The sequence below is a fragment of the Haliotis rufescens genome, unplaced genomic scaffold (assembly GCF_023055435.1).
Source record: "Haliotis rufescens isolate VD_foot unplaced genomic scaffold, xgHalRufe1.0.p SCAF_12, whole genome shotgun sequence".
Lineage (NCBI taxonomy): Eukaryota > Metazoa > Mollusca > Gastropoda > Lepetellida > Haliotidae > Haliotis > Haliotis rufescens.
In genome coordinates this window covers 10,463,234-10,488,233 of record NW_025963802.1, presented here as the reverse complement: position 1 = coordinate 10,488,233, position 25,000 = coordinate 10,463,234, and the positions used below count along the sequence as shown (strand labels likewise).

The following is a 25,000-nucleotide window of genomic DNA, read 5'->3' as shown; positions in this document are numbered from 1 at the left end:
AACAAAAACGGAAAAAATCGGATCCTACTTATTTTGTGGATACCATAACAATAAATCAAGCCAATAGATCGTTTGAGCTGGCATGAATATAAAAAATAATTAGCAAGTCGATAGTCATAATTCCCTCTGTTGGTCCCACGTGAAATGTTCTTCATGAATAGAATAGATGGCTGATAGACGTTCGACCGAATAATATCATTTGCTAACTTCAACTGTTCATCTAATTTCCATGAATGTATGTTACATAGTTCATATGTTCATGGGCTTCTTCACTGAATGTATAGTGTGGAGGACTACTTCACTTGAGGATAAGTAACATAAATAATGATGATTACTATGATAGTATTGCCATTATTGCGGGACCAAACTCAAATCCTAAAATGGATTTATCTAACATGGCCGCTGTCGGATTCTATTCAAGGAATCATCATTATTTAAGTACGGGTAAATATTGTAAAGCGTGTATTTTTTCCTAATTTAACACCCTAAAAGAGGCTGTACGTAATGTTGATATCTCATATAGAAATAAACGAGTCTCGGTCGTTGTTTATCGTACAATAAACAACTCCCACTCGTCGTTTGTTTCTTAATTACATGACCATATACACTGACATTATATCTTTTCATGTTTATCGGTCAACAAAAGCGACATAAGCATTTCCATTTTCATGAGAAACCCTTGCCAAAAGTAGCGCCAACTGCACCATTGCGACAACATCAGGAGCACGTTTCATGATTCATCATAATAAATGATGACATTGGATGCTCGCAAAAACGCGAGCTCATTCCGATCCACTAGTGGCACCCGCCACAAACACATGCAAGGCAAGCCAATTGTTCACCCGAAAAGGCAGAGAATTGCATCTGACATCATTTTTGTCATTGATACGTCAAACCTGGAAATGCCGTCTACACGTCCAACACAAAGCCCAAGCCAGGACCCAAATCCTTCAAACTCGGCCAAAGTTCTGTTAATTAAATACATTTCCCCCTAACCTTAAATAATCTATACTAGTTCTGAAGTAAATCGTATTTACCGTATGAATCGTCTTATGTTATTTATTGCCGATAAACAGAATAGGCACACTTTCTGAAAGTACTGTGTGATAAGTCACGCACCAAACCTATACTCTCGATATACATGCTGCTCTTACTTTAAAAAGAATATTGGGTTAACAAGATACGTATATTAAAGTACCATGCTTTCCTGATGTGCTCTCATTCTAATTTGAAATAATGGCATAAATAGTTACCACTCATCTTTCAATATTTTTCAAGGTTGGGTTAATCACGAACATATTTGAATATGTACAACATCTATACTTACTTATCTTTATACTTAAAGGCATCAGGTTTGTCTGTCATAAGACCCCGAAACAAATATGTCCAACACAGCCCAATATTTGGCTCTTGGCTCCTTGTTCTTATATTTTATAAGTATTGTTTAAACAACTGTTTTTTTCTGTAAAATATGTTCATTTCAGAAATTATATGTTATTCTAGCATTAGGTCTGTGGTACGTTTACTGCATCAGCATTACATTAAAACGATATTACATTATATAAATCCATACAGAGGAAATGCTTAACATTTATCTTTTAACTTGTTTTAACGACTTGCTTTATACATATAAATGTGGACATATATGTATGGACATTTGGATGATACAGATATACCTCCTTAAAGATAGTGTTCGTAGATGACTGTAGAAAATGGAATAATTATGTGAGTAATCGGGTTAATACCACGTTCAGCAATATTTAGCCATATTGCGATATTGGTTTCCAACATACAAGACGGACCATGAAATTATGACTTGAATTTGGACCTGACTTTCTGGTGTGATGTAACACCCCAGAATCTCCGGTAGAAAAAGGGCTCAAAGCACGAATTAAGATCACGAGATGGTACTGATGTATGCATCTGGACATATATTTGCGTAGTATTACTACCTTAATTCATCAGTATATATGTATTTTGCATAAAAGTATATTATAGGATCGACGCTGACATGCGCATATAACCTATTCACCAGTGCTGTAATATTTCATTTCTTCTGACACATATCGACACGAGAAATTATATTTAAATTTAAAAGGAGCCCAAGTTGGATAGAAATTTGAGTCTGAACCTGTTGAACAAGGCTTGTTTCATTTTGGGCTATAGCATTGCCGCAAGGCCTGGGCGGAAGGGAACACCTGTTTGCACCCATCAGATACCAATCACAACTTCTCTCTCCAAACGAAAACAAAATACGAAAAATGTCGGAAGTGTATCCTTCTAATTTTCTATTTAGATACATGTTTTAACTTTAAAGTAATTATATGTATCTCATGTATTATTGGTATCTGTGATGCTGGTACCGTTTTGTTGCCATTGTGTAGCTTTTGTGGAGTTATTATGAATATCAAATACATGCCTTGAAATATGGACTTGTGAAAGAACTCATCATTGAATCATTTGCATTTAAATTAATGCATATACCATTTACTTGGCGTGTATGGACATATTATCCATCTACTTATACACACTTATTATGGACATATACAGAATTTCATTGTACCTTATTATTTAAAAAACTACCCGTGAAGATCCGGGTTAGAATAGGAATTCAACAACCTATGCTTCTACGAAGGCGACTTGGCTCGCTGACTTGGTTGATGCATGTCATCGTATCCCAAATGCGTAGATCGGTGCTCTTGATGATAATGACTAAATTGTTTGGTCCAGACTGGATTATTTACGAACCAACGTCATATAGCTGGTATATTGCTGAGTGCGGCGTTAAACAACAAACAATCAAACAAAATCTATATAATTATTAAACACCTTCCAACAATGAGAAATTAAACTTATATTTTCTAAATATTCTGTTATATTTATAGAATAATTTGATTCATAATTTAATTATTGCGTTGCTTTCTTCCCTGTCATTCAATGTGCATGTTCAAACCCCTAAACTTTTAATATTTCATTTTTCATAAATGGCTACGTTAGTGCGTTGCCTAGATCTCTTGTTACCTACTCACAAGAATAGATTAAAATAATTTGTTTTACTATCATATTTCTGTTTATCTAATTCATAATACGAAATTGTTAATTCATTTATAATAGTATAGATCATATTCGTGTATATCACTATCTGATGCTAAGGTTTTATTTCAGAAAATATAATTAATTCAAAATGTAGAAAGATACACAATTTGCCATTATTTGACTTTTAAACTGTACAAAGTATGATATAATGATCGGAATGCCTGTAACGGGTAGTATTTAAGAAAGAAATATTTGTCGAGAAGTCCCATTTTTCAGATATGCCCTTCAGTAGTATTATTTCATATCTCCAGAGAGAGGTTTACATTGTAGTTCTCATTATTTGTGGATAATTCAAAAAGCAACATAGAAAATATATATGCTACCATGACGAAAGAATACAGAGTATACATAACTCGCAATTCTATATATTCAGCAAACAGCCCCAAACCGAAACTCCACAACATATCCGATTACACTGATTAAGGCTGTCCCAGTTCTCCATGCGATACTGACGCCCGTTCGTCTCCCAGACCATACAGAATAAATTTAAAAGGAATCCAGCTCAAGTCTAGAACGATTTGGCAAGCCTAGATTGCCTTAATTCTATCCATGAAAGTAAGCATTAATAAAAAAATATTTGTTCTTGTCTGCTTCAGATTATATTTTGTAGATACTTATTTTAACTAGGAAAATTGTACTGACACCGGCGCTGTCCCTATTGAAGCTATCCATAAGAATTTCGAATTGCCGTCCATTGTTCGATGTCAATACATCGATGACAAGTGAGGATATCATAAAGTAATCGTTGATGCCGCGCTACACTTTGATAAAAAATATAATCAAGTTGACTGGTGTGTACATTACTACAGTGAATATGTACATGATCATGCCCTAATAATCAAATGCCGTAATGTCAAATACTAATTTATTATTGTGTGATGAATTTAACTGGATCAGTGGTAACATGTGATATTAATATTCCATCAATTTCTTTTCTTGTTGGTCCATCCATGTCTACAAAATGAAAATTATACAATTAAAATGGAGTATAGAACAATTCTTAATTTCAGGCTAGAGCTGTCGAAATCTAGACTTTCCCAATCATTATAGACTTGAGATGGTCTCATGTTTTACATTATTCTCTTGGGTCAACGTCACAGCTCATACCATACACTAACAAGACCAGCTTGCCCCCCGCCGGAGCGCCTGGATTTTGGTTATATCGTCTAACATGGCCAACTCTGCTCTTAAGTAAACAAGAACCTAATCAGCGAGTGGTCCTTTATCATCCCTATGTGGCTGCTTATAAAAATCTGATATCTTTTCCCAAAGACCTGGTTAATAATATATTTTCTGCTGAATATTCGAAACAAATAGAGTGAGTTGGTATTACATGTACATATGTATACGGTTCTATTTTAAATGACTGCAGCGCTCCATTATGAAAACAATTTGTTTTAACGCCGCTCTCAGCAGTATTCCAGTGATATATGACGGCGGTCTGTTGTATATGAAATATATGCCAATTGAATCTTGAATCTTGAAAGTTGTAACATTTCTGCAAATAAGTATCACATGCAGTATACAGTATATCAACTGCAATATACTGTATACATCAGTATACAGTGTGTCGCGAGCCCTGCGCTGGGCTGGAGCACACATTTCCTACACCTCTCCCTTCGGCAAACACATCACGAGGGTTGCAACGAGGTCACAGGTCAGGCGTGCACTCGTCAGTTGTCTAATACGGTCAAGAGTAAGATCTTCCGGAAGACCACTGCACTGGAGGTATGTGGATTATTGGGGAGGTACTACGTGTTTGGAACTGGGAGTTGAACACTAAGCACTTTCAGAGAAGAGCTCACAATAAAACGTTATGGACTCGCGGACGGACTTGTGTTTTCATTTCAAGACGTACATTTATCAGGTTGAACTTCCTAACTGTAACAATAACTGAACTTTACGCCTTTTATACACATTTGTGATGGGGCGACAATGCGACAACGAGACATATTTTGACCTTGAAAATGTCGCGTTACGGCATCGTCCCCCTTTTGTAAAATAAAGAAAAGGATTATCAAAGAGCGACAATGCGAACACGCGACAATGCGACAAATGGCCAATTGTCGCGCTTTTGTTAATTTTGACACGTTTTGCTTGTTTTTGTGAAGGCGTCAATGCGACAATGCGACAACGAGACAATGTCCCTTCCATAGTAATCCGTGCAAATAAAACTGAGTAATGAAATAGAAGTCTGACATGCCAGTTAAAAGATAGAGTGTTGCAGCTTCTGATTTCATAGATCTTCAAAAAGGGTATTCAATAATGGGATGGGTGATGAGTTCAACTGCATACGCTGTGATTAACAATAATGCTCCGAGTCAATACACTTTGTCAAATGTATGACATGTATTACGTGAATGAACATATTGTTTATACTCGTCCATGTTTTTGACGGACAAAATAATTTACATGCTCGGTAAAACTGAGGACGGGCATTATTGTGTGTTTCCGTGCTTTGTTCAGGTGAACAATTGACTTGTCCTTGCATGTGTTTGTGACGGGTGCCACTTGTGTGGCAGGATACGCTCACCTTTTCCCGAACACCCATTGGATGACCTGAACCACTTCGGATTTTTATCCCACATCAGTCTGATACACCATGATATAACTGAAATACTGAAATACTGTACAGTTGAAAATGATGTTTAATGCGATTACCGTAGTGTGTTACTGCAACTGTTCATATTTTGTGCAGTGATGTTATGTTATATGTAAAAGAAAGCATATTCAATTATCCAATTGATTTGAATAGAATATACTTGCGTCAGTGTATTTTATTAACGCCCCAAATCGTAATATAAACACATAAAATAACAGATCACGCATGGTGCCTTGACTTACTACTAGATTTAATGGGCCACCCCGGAATAAAATAGTTCCCCCCAAAGCGAGGAACATATGTTTTAGTATGTTTACAAGAAATATATTCCAAACAATATCCTCATTAGATGAGAAAATCTTTTACAGAATTACCTCAGTAAGTCAATTACAATGACAGAGCGTCGTAATACATTTACATCAAGTACAATACGTCAAAATGGCCGACACGATAAACGTGACGGGAGATATTTTCGAAATTGTTAATTAACCTGTTGCTATTTCAAGCCTTTGGCATCACTGATCAATTGGCCGATCATTGAAAGGTGATTGTGAAGATGTGTCAAGTAGATACTAAGGTAAATTCATAGATTTCTGTAAATTGTCACTGCGACCGTTTGGATTTTTTTTCGTGTTTTTTCTCTCTGGGATGGGTTGTAGCGAGGGTAACCTTAAATGGGCTTTCAACCACGCTTCTGTATGAATTCGTACCAGGGAATTCCAAGGGTTTTCCCCAGGAATGTGGAAGTAGTCAGTGTTTACGCCTTTTCAATAATACAGTCACGTGAAGAACGTCATGTGACCGACCTCGCGTCCAAGTCGTATATCTTGTAAACTTCACATTAAAAAATTAGTTATTGTTATAACCAAATGAAATACAACCCATTATCCGATAGGGGTAACTGTAGATAGCCGTTACCACAATAAACTTAGTAACATTGTTTGGTTTGACTTCTTGGCGCGTGTCTGAATTCCATTAACATGTAACATATCCTAAAACTAGCTTATCAGCAAATCTCGCTGCACTGCGCGCGACAGATACTAGAGCAAGGCATGCCAGAAATACGAAACCTAAAGCTTCCGAAAGGAAGCCTTGGACATCACGTGCGTCGGGGGACCAGCGCCATCTGATTGGCCGTTAACAGTTGTACAAGGCGGAGCAAAAAGCATCGTTTTTCCGTCCATTTTACGCTTGAAAAACTCGACCCTTTTCTGGACACTTTCAAGACGCTGACCAATTAATCAATTTTAATGAATTTTTAGTCGTTTTTCCGTCCAATGACCATATACGGAAAAAAACGACGTTTTCTTAGTGATGGATTAATTGATAAGATTCACTGATCGATGCCTGCTGAAAAATTGGAACAAGAACGATGTGAATTTCTGCAGATGGGCGCAAGTAATGAGAGGAAGCAATTGAAATGGTAGTCAAATATCTCTTGCCAGCGAAAAATTACAAAACATATCATTACATAATCGATTTCAGGTTCTGTATTTCTGAAGACAGAAACAAATATGTTTCGCCAGACAGTTAATATATTTTTCGTCCGACTACACACACCACAATGTGTACGCGCGCTTGTGTGTGTAAAATGGTGTAAATGGGAAACAACTGACTATTTCTCACCTACCTCAGATAAGGTCATAAGCCTCAAGTCTGGCAAGGTTCCTCAATCTGTTGTAGCGGTTCGTGTTCTGTCTGCTCTGTCTGCCTTGTTGACGACCTCTCGCCATCAGATATCTGAACATGTAGCTGTCAAAGTCGGGGAAGTCAGGAACCTCAATGTCGTAGCCGTAGCGACCGTAACGCCCTTGGTTCCTCAGAGAGTTGTACTGACCCCTGTAGGCGGCTGTCATGGCCACAGTGGCGACCAGAAGTAGACAAACAATCTTCAGTTGCATGGTTGTATTTGAAACGGCTGAAATAATAAACGTCAGTGTTAGGTAGTAGTATGTTTCCAGTCGCAATTACATTTTACAATATTACTGCATATGTAAACTCTCACAGTTAGTAACATGAAAATATATGTCTTTTATCAATTTGTATTACAAAGAACACAAAACATAAATTAACAGCATATGATCTCTTCTTTACAATCACAACATCAGTTACTGCCATTCAGTTAAATGAATGCACATGACCGCATGTGCAGCATGAACAATGGAATATGATGCATATCTTTATTCAAAGGCTGATTTGAATCTTCGAGGTAAATGGATGAGTGTGTCCTATAAAGCTTGAGCCTGACCTTATATACATATGCAGTGCCAGTAATACTCAATGCCCAATAATTCACATATGGCGTATTTGCATCACTTCTGAACTGTCACTCTAATAATGACATCATATTGTGATCACCGATGCAACGCGTGATGTTCTTCAGGCGACAATTACCGCCACAATTCCGATAGGTACTTGACAAATGTAATGATTATGTTTGAACATGTAGTAATTAATGGTAAATCGCCAGATGACATGTGAAACGGGTTTGACATATCACTTCATGAAGTCAGGACCGTGCAGGCAGATATGATTTAGCGGGAATATTGCTGGCTGCGACATCTAGCAACATTGCCTTACTCATTCACCCACGCTTATCTTTCGTAGAAGTTATACGCTTCTATAATGTCACTGACGAGCTTTGCTGAACAGTGAGTGAGTGAGTGAGATTTTACGCCGCATTTAGCAATATTCCAGCAATATCACGGCGGGGGACACCAGAAAGGGCTTCACACATTGTACCCATGTCGGGAATCGAACCCGGGTCTTCGGCGTGACGAGCGAACCTTTTGATATGACATAATAATATCAGTACTTTTTGTTTAAGTCGATTTTTTTAACAAAATTGACAGGAGCTGAGTGGGATTCTGTTTTTCTTGAATACATGTTTAAGGTTGACTTGCAAAATGTAAATACAGTGTTATTTAAAACCATGATTTTAAAATGGAGTATTACTTTTCGTGTATTATCAATAGAGTTGTACATGTATAGGTATCATGTTTATGCATTTGCATGAGATCATAGAACATAGAACACATTAATCATTCGCGTGTTAAGGTTTTCTACTCTTAAATTCACTGTCTGTTGATCGGGGCTTTTTCGGGCTCACATGTAGGAGTTAAAGCTAATTTAGAATTTCTTGTTTTGTAAGGTTCTTTGGCAATTACAAACCACTCCTGTAGTTAAGAATTTATGACAGTAGAATCGAAAAGCATACAATGAAAACAATTTTGTTAATCTTCATCAGTGAGTAATAATTTGTACGTTGTTTTTGTGGATTTTATAATAAACACCCTGCTTACAGTTCAGTATATTATCCTCTCTTCAAATTTGTGGATTTCAAAACTTAATTTGAGAAAAGTTTGTTTAAGGATAAAACACTTTCAAAATTCTAAAAGGTTCACAGTACCATATCAATAGACATCATTGACAAGACTGACAAGAATGACATTCATTCCATACAATCATGTTTTGTGAATTTGTATCTCTAAATTACTAAACTAACACCTTTTATTGTGAAGTCCCGGGCTAAGTGTGTCATTGTGAATCACCACCACCCACCAGCCTGACGTTGACTCATTGAAGTCAATTGTAGATATTCAACAGTAACACATCAAACTTTCACTATGTGGACAGCATTTTAAAACATACATGTTTATAAAGTAAATTTTCCAAATGTTCCAGGGAAAGGAAACATATTTCAGGTACACGATTTCATAACAAAAAACACGTTTCAATTTGATGAATATGTACGTAATTACCACTCAGTGCATGCAAACCATTAATACATGTACTATTTAAAATCACATAAATATGTTAACTGACGTTTCCGCGGTACGATATTCATATTGATAATTCGAAACATGTATGTTCTTAAATTTATTGGATGAAACAGTTTATAAGTATCCTGAGAGTAGAGCACGGGTTACATATTTACATGAAATAAGGAGAGATTTGAAACCCGAATATATAGAAACTGAGACAAAGATTCCTCACTTAGCATAAGTAAGGAACCTCACCCCAGATGGGACGGGAAACAATTATATAATGGATGCTATGTTAAAACAAATTGAATACAATGAATGCTATTGATACATTTGTACCTTAGAGACTGTAAAAATCACTCAACACACATAAGCAAGGAACACTACCAGTCTCTGAAGCAAGTGCTTCCCTGCACCATCAAGACGATACTTCCTGACTAGATACCTTCATTCAATGATAAATAACTACTACACAACGAACATGGATCCCGTTCATTTTAAGTTCATTTAGACAACTTAAAGCTGTGCGAGTATTATTAACACAGAAACTGTCTTGTTGACCTCTCACGATATAAATGTTGGTGGCGTAAATCAATCCTGATAATATTTAGCTGTGATCCGTTCGTTCAGAATGTGATGGAAATTTATTCAGTAGACCTAGATATGTTAATGGTGTGTCATTTAAGGTTTCTATCAAGGCGTCATTGTATAGAGTAAAGGCAAATCAGCTGATTGGTCGATATCGAGTCACGTGTTACATTATGGTTGATTCTGGATTATATCAGAACTGTGAGCACCCGATTACCACCGTGGAGGTATGTGATATACAATATCGCGTATCGTCACGAATATATCTTTAGTTATGTACGTGTTTCTAAAAGTTAGATTAATTTTCACCATACGTGTCCAAGCATCTGTTTCATATTTAGACCTATGGATAAAGATTCAGAGTGACAGAACACTCTCCATGGCCACCAGACTGTATGACAAGAGGGATGATTTAAACTTTCCAGTAGTCAACTTTCCCTTCATGTCGAGCAATATTCCAGAAGTCTTGAAATGGCATTTAGAAGTGATACACATAAGGAAGAGAATTTATGGATGTCAACCTCTTTATTTTGAGGAACACAACTTTTCGGAGCATATACTAAGTCTTACTCCTTCATCACGTGAATAAATGCTATGAAGCAGAGAACATATATATATATATAGTCGGGGGTAATTAGCAGTGGAGAAGTGTACCAAAATCCCCATGGATCAAGGAGTTTATCCTTAAGATTGTCATGTGGGAAAGTAGTGTACACAGTTGGAACTTGGTTCTTTTCTGAGACTGTAAATAGTCAAGCGAATCCTTTGAGATTTTGAGAGCCCACATTGTATTAACTCCACTTGTCTCAAATATGTCCTGTGAATATAAAGAAAGACCTTCCTTGATTGTATTTAGGATTATGTTTAGCCTTTGAGACAGGGATTTGGTGGTACATTTGCCGGACACAACAATATATCTCTCTTTGTACGGATTTGTACAACACTCTAGACATTTATCACCCATTCGATATTTACAGCAGCTAGCAAGTATTCATACAAATTTTCCACAAAAAGTAATAATCGTCATATGCAGTGGACATCGACGACCGGCTCTTCATCAAGAGGGCATTATTGTTCTAGATTTGGAAGAAGTAAGGTACAGTGTTGTTTACGCCGATACCTTTGGAAACCCTTTTGTTGTGGTCTAGTAATCATGTGGTTGTTATGAACCGTTTACATCACGTAAACATAAAAAAATAAATATTTTAGGCTATAATTATAATATAATTCACTGTTTCACATATTTGTCTACATTTATCTTGAAGTTCTTCTCTGGATGAAAATGATGGTTTTAACGCAAATACTCATTAACTTCAAATGTAAAGTCAAATGTATTTTATATGGAAATACATGTTGAAAACAATCCATGCTTTTTTTGTGCGGTGATCTCACCCTGAGTCAGAATAGGTCCCATTTGCCCATTCCCGTGGCCTTGCTGATATCGTTTTTAATGTATTTTATGTGTAAATACATGTTGAACAAAACCCAAGTTTTGTGTGCTGGTATCAACCTTCACGTATTTTTTAAACATTGGTGATATCACCCCGAGGCAGGGACCACAATTTCCCATTCTTGTCGCACAAAGACAAAAATAAAGATCAGGTGGTAACCTTGCTGATTGTGTGTCATCTATGGAATAAAGTAATGTCCAGTCTCGTGGTCTCGTAATATGTAAATGTGGAAAAAGAAGATCAAGAAAGAACCATGTGCATAGGCGTAATTGGGAGTTATCGTATTACGTATGTCCGCGGACAGCGACTAAAACACTCTTGTTCCACACTACAGTTGTTACAAGTCGAGATCGCGAGATTACAGAGAACACGAGAAAATCCCTAACAGTGTTCCCTAGACATTAATTAAACATTGACTTTCGCGGGCAAAAACACAAGTGCCTTCAAATAGTAAGGATTAGTATCATACCGACAACTCAGATGACAAACTTTTACACGTGGTAGAGTTCAGTCTTACAGGATCCGTAGTGTCCAAGAGGAAATATGGCATCCATGTGTGTGTGTGAAATGTAATTCATGGAACTTTTAATGTTAAGAGATTGGCATGAATGTGCATCAGCAATTATCCACGTTATAGAAAAACGTTCGTCTGGTATTGCAATGGCAAACTAAAACATGAAACATTGTCCCTTCAATTCGATGTTTATTCAGTTTCTCTGATGTAATACAGTGTGTATATCAAGCAGAACCTAGTTTACCTTGGAAACCATCTGAAAAAATTAAAACAGACTTTTGTAAATATACATGAGCGTACACATTTCAATGGGTAGAAAATTATTCATCCACCCTTATGTCAATTTAACTTCAGATTGTTGTTTTTAAATTTTTGATACATTATTTATTTATCAAAATTATCTAAATAAAAAAGTATAGTTTTCAATAACGTTTATACTGTGAGATTATCTATGTATACACAAACTCATTATTTATTCTTTATCGGTACCTGTATCTTTGATATCAAACATTTACAATATTTGGACAGCATGATCAGGATAAAAGTGTTGGTGTATAGGAAATGATATAATTGATGAGACATCAGAAAGAATGTCTTCTCTTCTCACCTCAGAACTGGTTATTAAAAGTCTAATATCTGTTGTATCTCCCGAAAAAGTTGTTGTTGCCACGCCCAGTATTGCGGTAGCCCCATCCTCTTCCATACATGTACATGGAGTTGTAGTCGTCGTCCATGTAGTCAGGAGTGTCCATGTCACTCATATAGTTATACTGAGCAAAGTTCCTCCAGTAGTTGGGCGATCTGTACCCGCTAGAGGCGGCAACAGCGACGACAAGAAGGAGGAAGACGAACTTCAAATGCATGGTAAATGGCAGTCTGCTGGAAAAGAAATACTTATGTGTCTTAAGGAGATATCTTCTCATTAGTACTGTAATAGAACCTCGTTTTTGTTGACAGCTAATGTTTCTGTTACACATGCAAGCTTTAACGTATTTCTTGTTTCAAAACCACAATGATTCCAATATTATGTGCATTTATTACACACTATTTTATGATAGCCTAGACGGTCAATATTCGTTAACAAATATGAATCTCTGTTTTTTATTGTAACATTACCTTTCAAAGCCTAGGTGCTTGGGCAGTGGTCGAGTTCCCTTTTGAAAGGAAATAGGGGTTTATATACACACAATGTTGATGTGCAATGTGAATACGTGGAACATGTCAATTCATTATAAATGTGTCACCTACTAGTGTTCTTGGAGCACAAAGCATATCATCGTTACGATTAGGTCATTTACCAAATTACTGTGCATTTTGCAATCATGGGTCATTGATATGCTCATCACTCAATGCGTTGGAAAGCCATTATTCATATCGTGAAATTGGCGTAGCTAAGTAGGGTATGACATATGTGTATGTGCCTCCTTTATCATACCTAATCACAATCTGATCTAGTGTGGAATAGTTCAATTAATAAAGCGACAAAACCCTTTCCATATCCAAAAGAAGTCCCTGCATAAAACAGAGTCGATTGTACAATTCCGACTATATCATGAGCATGTGTTTATGAATCACTATTAACAGTAATGATAACAGGTGTTCGCGAAAAGGTGAGCGTATCCTGCCACATCGGTGGTACCCGTCACGAACACATGCAAAGGCAAGTCAATTGTTCACCTGAAAAAAAACATGGGAACATATGGTACAAGTCAAAATAGGGAATTGCATCGGACATCATTTTTGTCACTGATGTGTCAAAGTGTCCTCCATATGTCCACCTTAAAATCTTTTGAAAGCTTTACTGAGGGCTTGGATGTTGTAACCTTGTTCAATTAACTTCTGAGCAAGAGTCGTATGACGCTCTTTGAAACAAGCCATATTTGGATGGTTGTGCAACTGTGTGTGTTTATGGTGAGAGGACAACAGAAACCCGCCTCAGATACAATGTAACTGCTTTTACATTTCAATAATGTAAGCTAAGTCTTAAATCATGCTATGATATGTATACTATGTTATTGTGATAGACCGTAGATAATGAATAGTGTATTATTAATGTCAGATCATGTCAAGTCCCAACAAATACATTATAAACTTTCAGTATTCGGGGCTTTAACATAGGTACACCTGTGCCGGATAGATTTCTTGGGAGTTTGTTTGACGTTTACGCCATATTTAGCAACATTCCAGCGTTATGACAGGCCGGTAGGTGGATGTAATACTAGTCTGTGCCGGACAAACCAGTGGCAGATCATGTGAGCAGCGTCCCACAACGTTACGGATGCTTACTACCCGATCCTCGCTGTCGGTTCGTACGACAAGCATTAATTACCTCGAACCTATGCCAAACTGGAATCTTCCACCGTGGATAGGTTTCACATGCCCCACGGTAACAGAAAGCCCATCTAGAGAAGGTGTGGTTGACCTGATTATATGTATGTCATCGTATCCCCTATTTGTTTATCCTGCTGTTATTCCAACTTCCCTACATGACAAACCTGTGAAAAGACTTCATTCCTTGACTCATGAGACATTTGTCACAAAACGTGGTTACCATGCTAGGTATAGTTACACCTCGTTCTTCACAGGTTCAGAACAGTTTTTTCAAGAATAAAACCAAATAGCATCTGACGTTTACTGAGAAAACAGATATACGTTATGTTGGACTTCCTACTTGATAACATTTATTTATTTAGGCATGAAATAGGACTTTCCCTTTATGTCGAGCTATATTCCAGCGGCTGTACTTTTGGTGTTTAAGACATCTATGTAAATATATATGGGTGGTGTAAAAGGCATCCACATATGAATTAACACGTTACCTCTGTTTCTCTTGTGTGCTACTTACCACCAACATGACCTGCACAGTTATGTAACAAATTAAACCATTTTGGAAATTACACATACTCAAAAATATGTTTCTTTTGACGTTCTTTTACAAGAGAGACAAACGATTCAACTTAATAAATATTCAGATTTTTGTAGAGATAATGTAATAAATTAAACGTTGTAGTTAAAATACACAATGAACTGTAGAATTTGTGTTCACTTTTAATTACGTATTGCATGTATAAAAAATACCTCAGGCTCGCGTCCCTTTGAAGAATACTTAAACCTATATGATAGTGCCTTGTTGATTACAAAAATGAGCTCGTGTGTGAATGACTATGACAATTCACAACAGAGGTCATACAGGAGAGGTTTCTTGAACCACTACAACCCTTTCAACCCCTACTCTACATTCTTGTACAACGCTCTAGACATTGATCACCCCATCGAGTTCTACAGCAGCTGGTATATATCAAAAACCGTCCTTCCATCATAGCTTCATTATTTCCGCTAATTTGTAAACTATACCAATCTATGATTAAAAACGTAAGAATGTGAGGTCCTCACAATGTTCCAGCCAAAATGGCAAAATAAATTGGGTTAACTCAATTTGGGATTTTTGTCGTTGTGGCGCAAGGGCGCCGTGAAACGTGGCTTCCTTTATTCCCTATTGCTTTTATAAGTATTATCAAAGTGATTGCATTGACTTTATTTTTCATACGGTTGTTCCGTTTTTATTATTCTAGATGAACGTCACCAATCAGTACGTCTTTGCCCTAATGGAATCAGCATCCATCTGCACTGGGAATACATTAGGCGGCATGTAGATTTGCAAGAAGGAATTGTAAAACTCTGTTGTCTATAATCAAAATTTCACGTACGTTTTCCAAGGTGAATGTGCTTTGTTATATACATAGCTATAGTTGTCTTTTACTTCATCTGCACAAAAACATTCCTCGACAATAACATGCTGGAGTGAGTGAGTGAGTTGTTTAACGCCGCTTTTATCAATATTCCAGCAATATCACGGCAGGGGGCACCAGAAACGAGTTGCTTAATTAATGAAGGCAGGGTCGACTTATTCAGTTGACTTAAGCAGTTATTCACATTTGTCGCAGCTACAATGTCAACCCTTCAAACTTCTGACTGTCTCATTATTCAACAGACAAAATATACCCCGTCTTGCTACAGTCTTGTTACGTATTTTGCATAAACTCTAAAATAGGACATACTGTAGTGCGGTAGTGTTACAATACTGTGTTGGTGTCAAAACTTTCATCAGATCCGATGATCTTCGTGATATTCATATTTGTTAAGTTTGAAAACTGTGTCACAGTGTATTTCTTTCCGACAATTGTCAACGGCGAGTGAGGGAATGAGTTGGATTATACGCCACTTTCAGCAATAATACAGCAATAAGAAGTCGGGAGACACCAAATCATCTTCACATATTTTACCCATGTGGGGAATCGAATCCATGCCTTTGTCGTGACAAACGATCAATTAAAGCTCTAGGCTGTCCCACCGCCCCTCAGCAGGTTGTAATTACGCTTCGACGAATAATCACTTAAAATACATTATTACATATACATGCAGTTTTGAGCCGCATACACAACATATAGGTGGCAAACATTACGGAATAGCTGAGCTGAGGTTCCCTTTACCAAGCTTCTATCATGCAACTTATTACCATGTTCAGGAGACATGTGCAGTAAGTGTGTGTTGTAAATATTTCTTGTCTCATTTTTTGCGTCAAAAATAGACAGACTGATATCGCTGAATAGGGTTGGGTGGCCTGCCTAAATTAAGATCTAAGTCTTATCTAGAACTTTTACCACTTTATTGAAAGATCTATAAGGATCATGATCACTTGTGAACATTGCATCTGAAAATGTCACCTTACATTGTACATATGGATAACTAGAAGTTGTTTACATGCTAACATAAAACACCTATAAATATAAATTGTTATTAATAGTTAAGTAATATAACTGCGCCAGTCACAGGGATTGGCCTCTTTCCTGTTGCCAACACTGAGCTTCCAGATAGATCCAATATATACCTGTTGCTTGACATTTTCGTTGATGAGAATTCAATCACAACAAGAAATGAAAAGAAATACAGAGTGTATGTAACTATATTTATTTATCAGGTCAATCAAATTAGTCTCCAAAAACAAGCAAAACAATGGACATTTTCACATTATGACCACACTTTGAAAGTTCAAGGACCGGGAAGTAAGTGTTGCATAGGACATTGGGGAATGAACGTTGACTTTCATACATGCCTTTCATCCACGTACAAATGTAGAGACCTTGAACTGCTGACCATGAAGGTGTACTTACCCTGGACGGCCTCAGGATGTAGCTGTCATGGGCCTCAATGATATCACTTACTACAACACGAATTCGTGATAGACAGGAAATACATAAAAGGCCGTTGTCCGTATAATGTCTCTTGTTCTATATGAATGCATGCACGAGCAAAATGTATTTTTTTATTGTATCGTCAAGGAGCCAACATATTACCCGACAATGGTCTCTTTAACTGCCATTGTTCTTTTGTCAGTTTCAATCCTGCACAAAGAATTATTATGTTCACGCTTTTTTCATATGTATTTGTTTATGGCTTAGGTACAGGTATATAAGCTCCTCGATATTCAGTTTGTTCAAAACATAATCATTTTCCAGACTAAAGCAGCTAACCTTTGAGGTATCTCAACAGTAAGTACAAACGATGTTTTTGATGCCATAGGTTTTTACATGCAGAAGTAAAAACTGTATATATATGCATATGGCTCAATATTTTTTTTATTGAAAGGTATACACAAGAGTTAAATGTACTACAGTGTATAGTTTAAATATAATGCTTCTGCATAATAACCTGTTCCAAACAAAATACAGTTATGAGCTCATATTTGTCTTCAGATTAAAAACGGTTTACGGTAACACATTACGAATATATTTCTTTAAATAACTATTTCTGTAATATAATTAAGCAATTGGAATTTCATCTTTTTCAGTCAATATCGTCACCATGATTTCCCAAATTATGCTGATTGTCCTCCTCGTCAACGTTGCTGTCATTACGGCGTACCCATCGCCAAATAGCCCCATTGGTACCAACTCTTCCAACCCCTACAGTTTCTTCAACATGTTCACGCCAAGGCAGAATTCAAACAATGGTGGCTTCTTCAATCAATTGTTGAACCCTTTCAACCCCTACAACAGAATCATGTACGGATTATTCGACATTGAGCCCTTCTTCGACTTTGGATTCAGGTAAGTCACTTCCCACCATGGATTCGTTAAGTGATGTTTTCTGGTAACTTGTACAAATATAGAAGTGGGTAATTCAGCAAGTAACTGCTGCTTTGCGCCGCAATTCACTTCAAGCAAATTCAAGTTTTACTGCTGTGGTCAGTAAATAATCGCATCTGGGTCCCGCAAACCAGTGACAGAAAGCACAAACAATTATCCACGCAAGTGCACATCTCATTGAATCCGACCAGTTGTTTCAACTGAATCGCCTGTGACGACCATCAATATGGTGCTGGGGACAATTCTAACTCTGGTCCCCATGGGTATTTGCCTAAGACATACATGTACATGTGGATACATGCGGTTAGAACTGGCACGCTAGGGCGGCTCACGGAATCTGACCAGCTGATTCAATTGAGTCGCCTGTGACGACCATCAATGTGGTGCTGGGGACAATTCTGGTCCCCATTGGTATTTGCCTAAGACATACATGTACATGTGCGTACATGCGGTTAGAATGGGCACGCCGGGGCACGGCTCACATAATCTGACCGGATGATTCAATTTAGTCGCCTGGTCATCATGAGGATTTACCTACATGTATACAAATGTATGATCAATATGGAGTAACTCACTAAATAAGTTGATAAAATATACAGTTGTGTCATATATGACATTTTACAAAACAGTGTTGGAGATTAGAATAATAATTAACAGTCTATGTTCATTTGTTTTCAGATAAAACATTTTCCTGTACTCTTGATGGATTTTTGCTACAAACCAAAATGAAATTGAATGACAAATGGCGAAAATAAACGTTTAATCTTTCCTATTTGCGTTTGTATTAATCTACACACTGGATGCCGTGGTGTATTTACACATAACGTGACGGGGCAGTGGGTTAGCCTTGTGTAATGGCTTAAGCGTTCTCTCGTCACGATTTCCCACACGTGTAAAATGTGTGAAGCCCATTTGTGGAGTCCCCCGCTGTGATATTGCTGGAATCTTACTAAAAGAGGCGTGAAACCATACTCACTCACGCGCAAAGAGGGTTTGGGTTATCCAGGCACAGTCAGGCTGGTTAAGCAAATACTTATAAATGTCATTTGAGTTTTGTAAGCATATTGCTGACGATTTTGGCTGGGTTATATTTGAAATAGCATGTTGCTGTCGTCTTGTTTGAAGTACTTTCGTGATCACAGTGTATCAGACCCTGTACAACCAAATCAATTTCATGAAGAAATCCCTGCTTAGCGCAGATTCCTTTGAACGATTTCGACTACAAGCATGTGTTTAAATCAAACACTATCGAATAATGATAATACCAGGTGTTCGCTAAAAGGTGAGCGTATTCTGCCAATCAAGCACATTGCAAGCTACATTATCAGGCTATCAGATTGTCACAAGAGGTGTGGTGAAATAGGGTTTAACGTCACGTCGAAGATTATTGCACTTGTATAGCGACGTGCATGCACGTGTGTGTGTGTGGCTGCTTGTACTAGTCGGGACTGATGCCGATTATTAGTGCTAGCCCACTGAGATAGCATGCCGCAGTTTTACATGAACGCCCCACTCAGACACAGTATACTGACCCCGAGCCGACCAGTCCTTGATTTAGCCCCTTAATGCCGAGCGCCAGACAGGGTAACAACAAGTACCATCTTTATAACGTCTTTTGGTATGACCCGGCCGTGGACCGAACCCCGGACTTTCCGCTCTCCGGGCGGGCGCTCTACCACTAGACCACGGAGGCGGTCTCTAGATATCTGAAATATGGGCAATGTTAAATGAATAATTAATACGAAATGAGAAAAGGTTTAGTGACAATATGTTGTGGAATCGCTTATATATGATGTCAGAAACACTCATTATGATGGGCCCACCATTGTCGACTGAGCGGGTTTATGGTTTTGTTTAGCCAAGATGTGCTCCCACGAAGTGAATCCACTCACGTGACATTGACATGTATTATGTTGTTGATTGATTTTTTAAATGTCTGGCTGACCTCTTCGATGAGAGAATGAAAAGTTGTAACCAATTGCCCACTACACTCGGTTTCATTCAAAAACATAATATAATTAATTACACGTACTCTTTTGTTGCAATCTTACCCACCACATAAATTATTATACATTGACTTGGTCAGGGTAGACATTATAAAGTGATAATACTATAAATACATACTATTCATTCGTACTTGGTTACCTTTATTTATGGGGGCGGTAGGGTAGCTTAGTGGTTAAAGCATTTGCTTGTCACACCGAAGGCCCGCTTCCGATTATCCAAAAAGGTACAATATGTGAAGCCCATTTCTGATGTCCACAGCCGTGATATGTCTGGAAGCGGCGTAAAACCATACTCACTCACTATTTGAAACAATAACTTGTGAAACGAGCATAAAAAGTGTTGGCAGAAAATGAATTTGAAATGTTCATTAAGACATAGTCTACCTGATACTTTATGTATCACGATTAAACACGAGATGTATAGAATTCAAATGATCTGCAAATGAATTATTGAAAATAAAATATGATGTCAGATGCAATTTCCTATTTTGATTTGCTCCCTATCAATATGTTCACGTCTTTCTTCAGGTGAACAATTGACTTGTTTTGCATGTGTTTGTGATGGGTGCCACCGCTCGGGCAGGATATGCTAACCTTCATGCGAACACCTGGTATCAAATCAAACAAGCTTTAATTGCCACCCTCACTCGACGAGCCATAACCAACTGTAATCCGCACAGTCTCAGCAAAGAAATTCAGCATCTGAAACACTTTCCACACTGGTGGAGAAAACTCAAGAAAAACAGCAAAAAAGATCCCGTTTCCAACCAAGTCCAAACCAACCCCATTACCCATCCTCCTCCTCATCCTCGTCAGGCCCTTCCAGTCACCAGGTCAGCAGGCTGCTCACCAAGACAGCCAACACAGACGTGGCTTTCACTTCAGACAGGACACTAAAAACATGCTTCATGCCAACAGTGAAGGTCCAAACTTACACTTACAGTGACCACTCAACATATAAAAGTGACCGTGAAAATGACTGATATATTTACACGTTATGCGCGAATCAGTGAGCATGTTACTTGTTTATCCCTGATTTACAATAGTTCGCCTTAGGCGATTGCATAACGCCGCCCTTCGTTGTTGTAATGTGTCGTGATCCACACTGGACGTGTGTCAGAATATGTTTATAAGTATGATGTATGATGTATAGTATGATGTATAGATGTGGTCATATGTACTAGTATATAAAGGTTAACACATTGTTGGAGAAACATCATCATCACTTCGGTCCTACACTGAACATCCCGTGCAGCAAAGCCGAATACGCCGTTAAAAGTAAGTTTTCTCTTTTTGGAGAATGGCATCATACACTCTTAGTCAGATGTGTATCAGTCGCAAAATTGATTAACATTACATTTCTATGATTGCTTTAATATTGTATTATACACATGCTTCGTACAAATATGAATAGCATTGAAAAAAATATTATTAAAGTCTGTATAAGTCGGGTAAAGTCGGTATAAGATTAGAAGGTGACAACCGTCTGTCTCATAGTCCAGATTTAATCACAGAATTAACCCAAGACATCTTATCAGTATGTGGTATACGTTTTAAGGATCGCGATTATGTCATATTAACTATGTTATTTGTGCGCATCACAATTTAGCCACGAAAAAATTACTTCAACAAATGGGTATTCCCTGTGTGTTAAAACTAAGTTCAAAAGTTAATAATGGTGACACGTTTTGAGCACGGGCCTGTCCAGTTATAATAATATGTTCTGGACATGGCAGTCATTGCCTTCTATTTAAGCCAAACTGAATATACAATACTACGTGTCGGCCATCGCAAGAACAATTCAGTTAACCATCGCGTCTTAAGTATATACAAATAGGTAAAGTTATTCCTTTAATTATTTCAAGAGAAAAAAGTTCCCAATGAAAACGTTCAAGTCCTCATTCTGCTATAACCAATGTAACATAGCCACCTTGCAGCATCACCTCATATATGAGGATTCATATGCAAAGAGGGTACTGTGTCTGTCCGTGACAGCTATTTTGGCGTTCTCCACTTAATCGTTGACTTTTGGCCAATATATGGCCAGTGTATATAACATGTGACACTATAATAAACATTATTCTCTCTTCTCTCTCTCTTCTCTATATTTTGACAGGACGAAATATGGTAACAAATGTAAAATATATATTTGGGATGTTCCTTTGGCAAGATGAGTGGAAGCTAATTGGCAATGTAATGACCTATCAGCCACTCAAGTCACCCAGTCTCAGTTATTTTGTCAGTAAAAAGTAATATTGAAATCGCCCAATAGTGTGAATAGTTTTCCCATATCAAAATATGAAACACATTAATTCTGAGAATTTTTTTTCTTCTTGCATGTATTGATATCGGCAACCATCTGGTCTCACAATACATAATAGTGCATATACTCATTCTTGGCTTTATTTTACTTCAGCCTCTTCCACAATGCAACTGAAACACGTCTTCCTTCTCCTTGTCGTCGCTGTTGCTGCCGCTAGTGCATATAGAACGGTTGGTTCTAGGAACAGATATCCATATGGTCGCTATGGTTATGGCTATGAGATTGAGTTCCCTGACTTCCCCGACTTCGAGTTCCCCCTGTACATGCTGGGACGAGGTGGTCGACGTGGAGGACGTGGAGGACGCAGGTCACAAAACACTTACAACACATTCGCCAGACTCGCTACACTGGATGCTTTAGACTTAATCTAAGGTAAATCAGATATCCCTCGTGTTGATGTCATGTTATGTTGGGATCCCGTGCTAAGATCCCGAGTACATCCTACTTGTGGTGCACACTGATTAAAGTTGGAATCGATGAAGACAGAATTTACCTATTTGTTATAACGTTGATACTCCATCAATGCTACGTTTCGGCACGGTGCTAGATTCAGGCAACAACACCAACACCGAAACGTTGCATTTAAAGAATAATGACATTGTAATATGTAAGCGAGCTCTGTATTCATTAATACTTACTTCTAAAATACCACTTCCAGATAACGTTGGGATGGGAAGTGTGGCATTGTAAATTATATACCATCATACATGTACCTTGATTGCTTAAATCGAATAAGTATATTGCCTCATCCAGAATCGACTATTTACAGTAACAGTTTTTTGTACATGGTTATCTACTCTCTGCCTTGTTTAACGTTGCATTGATCAATTTGCACTATTCATGCAAGGTTAAATAATGCCAGATCGTTATTAAGGCTGACGAAAATGGCTTTTATCACTCCATCAATTAACATTATGTTTTCATGATCGTAGTGAATGTACGGACATGTATTTTTACACTCAATTTTTACTTTTCAGAAAAAACTACGGACTCTACACCGGCACCAGTACTCGTGCAGAAGAATCTATTTATAATTTAACTTATTTGATATTTATTTGTCCATTAAAGAATATTCAAAGAAAATAATTATTGACTTTTTTATTGCTTAATATCAAGCAGTTTTCAATGAGAAACAAAATGCAAAATCGGCAGATAATCGAGATTGATTATATTCTCTGGCGCTGGCTTTTTGAATTTGTGTTCACCAGTAATAGTAAATAATATTTTTAAAATTTAATATCTAAAATTTGATAGGATCTAGTGTATGTGTATGCCTGCGACCATCTGAGCGAACACGCAGTGTTATAGGTGTAGTACCAACATTCATCGGTATATCGGTGACAGGTGTATGTGGTATAAACAATGAGTTTCATTCCATATGTAGACATTTGCCAATATGGGAGTTCGGGATATTATGACAAAAATACAGGGAGGTGTTATTTATTGTCTAGGTTCATATCTCACAGTGAATGCAGACTGTAATTCCTCATTATTACATGTTTGAAGGGATGTTAAAACCAAACACTGCATGTAACTCCATGACAGCGATCCCACATATGGACAATGCATCGATGACACAAAAAATATGGTCCCCTTTTCAGATTATGTAACCCCGATATATAAGATCTCAAACTGAATGGTCATAGATATTCAATACGAAATAATATAAACTAAATTAACACTGCAAATACGAAAACGTCGTTTTTTCCCGTATATGGTCATTGGACGGAAAAACGACGTTATTTGGACGTTTTCAAACCATCGTTTTTCCGTCCAAATAACGTCGTTATTTGACATCGGAATTTAATGGGAGAGAACGATAGCGTTAAGCTCCTCCCTTTCTTGATTGACATTGTCAATCAAGCAACAGCGTCTACCGGTATTTCTACTTCTCAGATTTCATTGGTCAGTCCCCGCGTGTTAGATTACAGGCGCGCGTTTGACGCTGCACTCGAAGCGCTTAGCGGAAGTACTGAAATCAATCGTTCTGCGCATGCGGATTACTTAATGCCTTGACCAAATTTTCCGTTCTGTGCATGTGCGATTTCGTGTATTGTTTCCTAGATTTAATGTCACCACTATTTGACAATGGTTCATAAACACAGTCACGTGAATGTTCGGAATCGTAATGAGTAACTCCATTTAAATTGAAGAGGATCCCCAGTGATATGGGAGATTCCAAGATGAAACTATTCTATGGCTATCTAGGCTGCCACCCAAACCGATCTAAACGGGACCCGACAGCTTATTGTATGCTATATAGTCATATGGAAGTGGACAAGAACTATACATTGTATTCCGGCCGATTGTTCTTGCATTTACTTATAAGTCAGGAAAATGGACTTAAAAGGGGAGTTGTTGAATGTAATTATTTTAATTATTAAATGTTGCCTATACACTAATCTGGACGAACTTGTTCTGTTTATGTCATCCTATATACTATTAGTATGTTACCGTTCTAAAGTCAACCTCTCACATAACATTATATTGTTCATAGTATCAAAGTTTAA

At 37.5% G+C, this 25,000-nt stretch overlaps 2 long non-coding RNA genes across 2 annotated transcripts; one reads left to right on the top strand and one right to left on the bottom strand.

Annotated features, from left to right (window-relative positions):
• Positions 1-12,187: 12,187 nt before the first annotated feature.
• LOC125378354 lies at positions 12,188-13,163 on the bottom strand. The gene is made up of 3 exons (XR_007220219.1): positions 13,132-13,163; positions 12,623-12,894; positions 12,188-12,271 (listed from the first exon to the last, which is right to left on the bottom strand). It is a non-coding gene; the product is annotated as an uncharacterized LOC125378354 (long non-coding RNA).
• Positions 13,164-21,338: 8,175 nt separating this feature from the next.
• On the top strand, positions 21,339-23,573 carry LOC125378353. Its single transcript, XR_007220218.1, has 3 exons — positions 21,339-21,445; positions 22,584-22,862; positions 23,468-23,573. It is a non-coding gene; the product is annotated as an uncharacterized LOC125378353 (long non-coding RNA).
• The last annotated feature ends 1,427 nt before the right edge of the window (positions 23,574-25,000 follow it).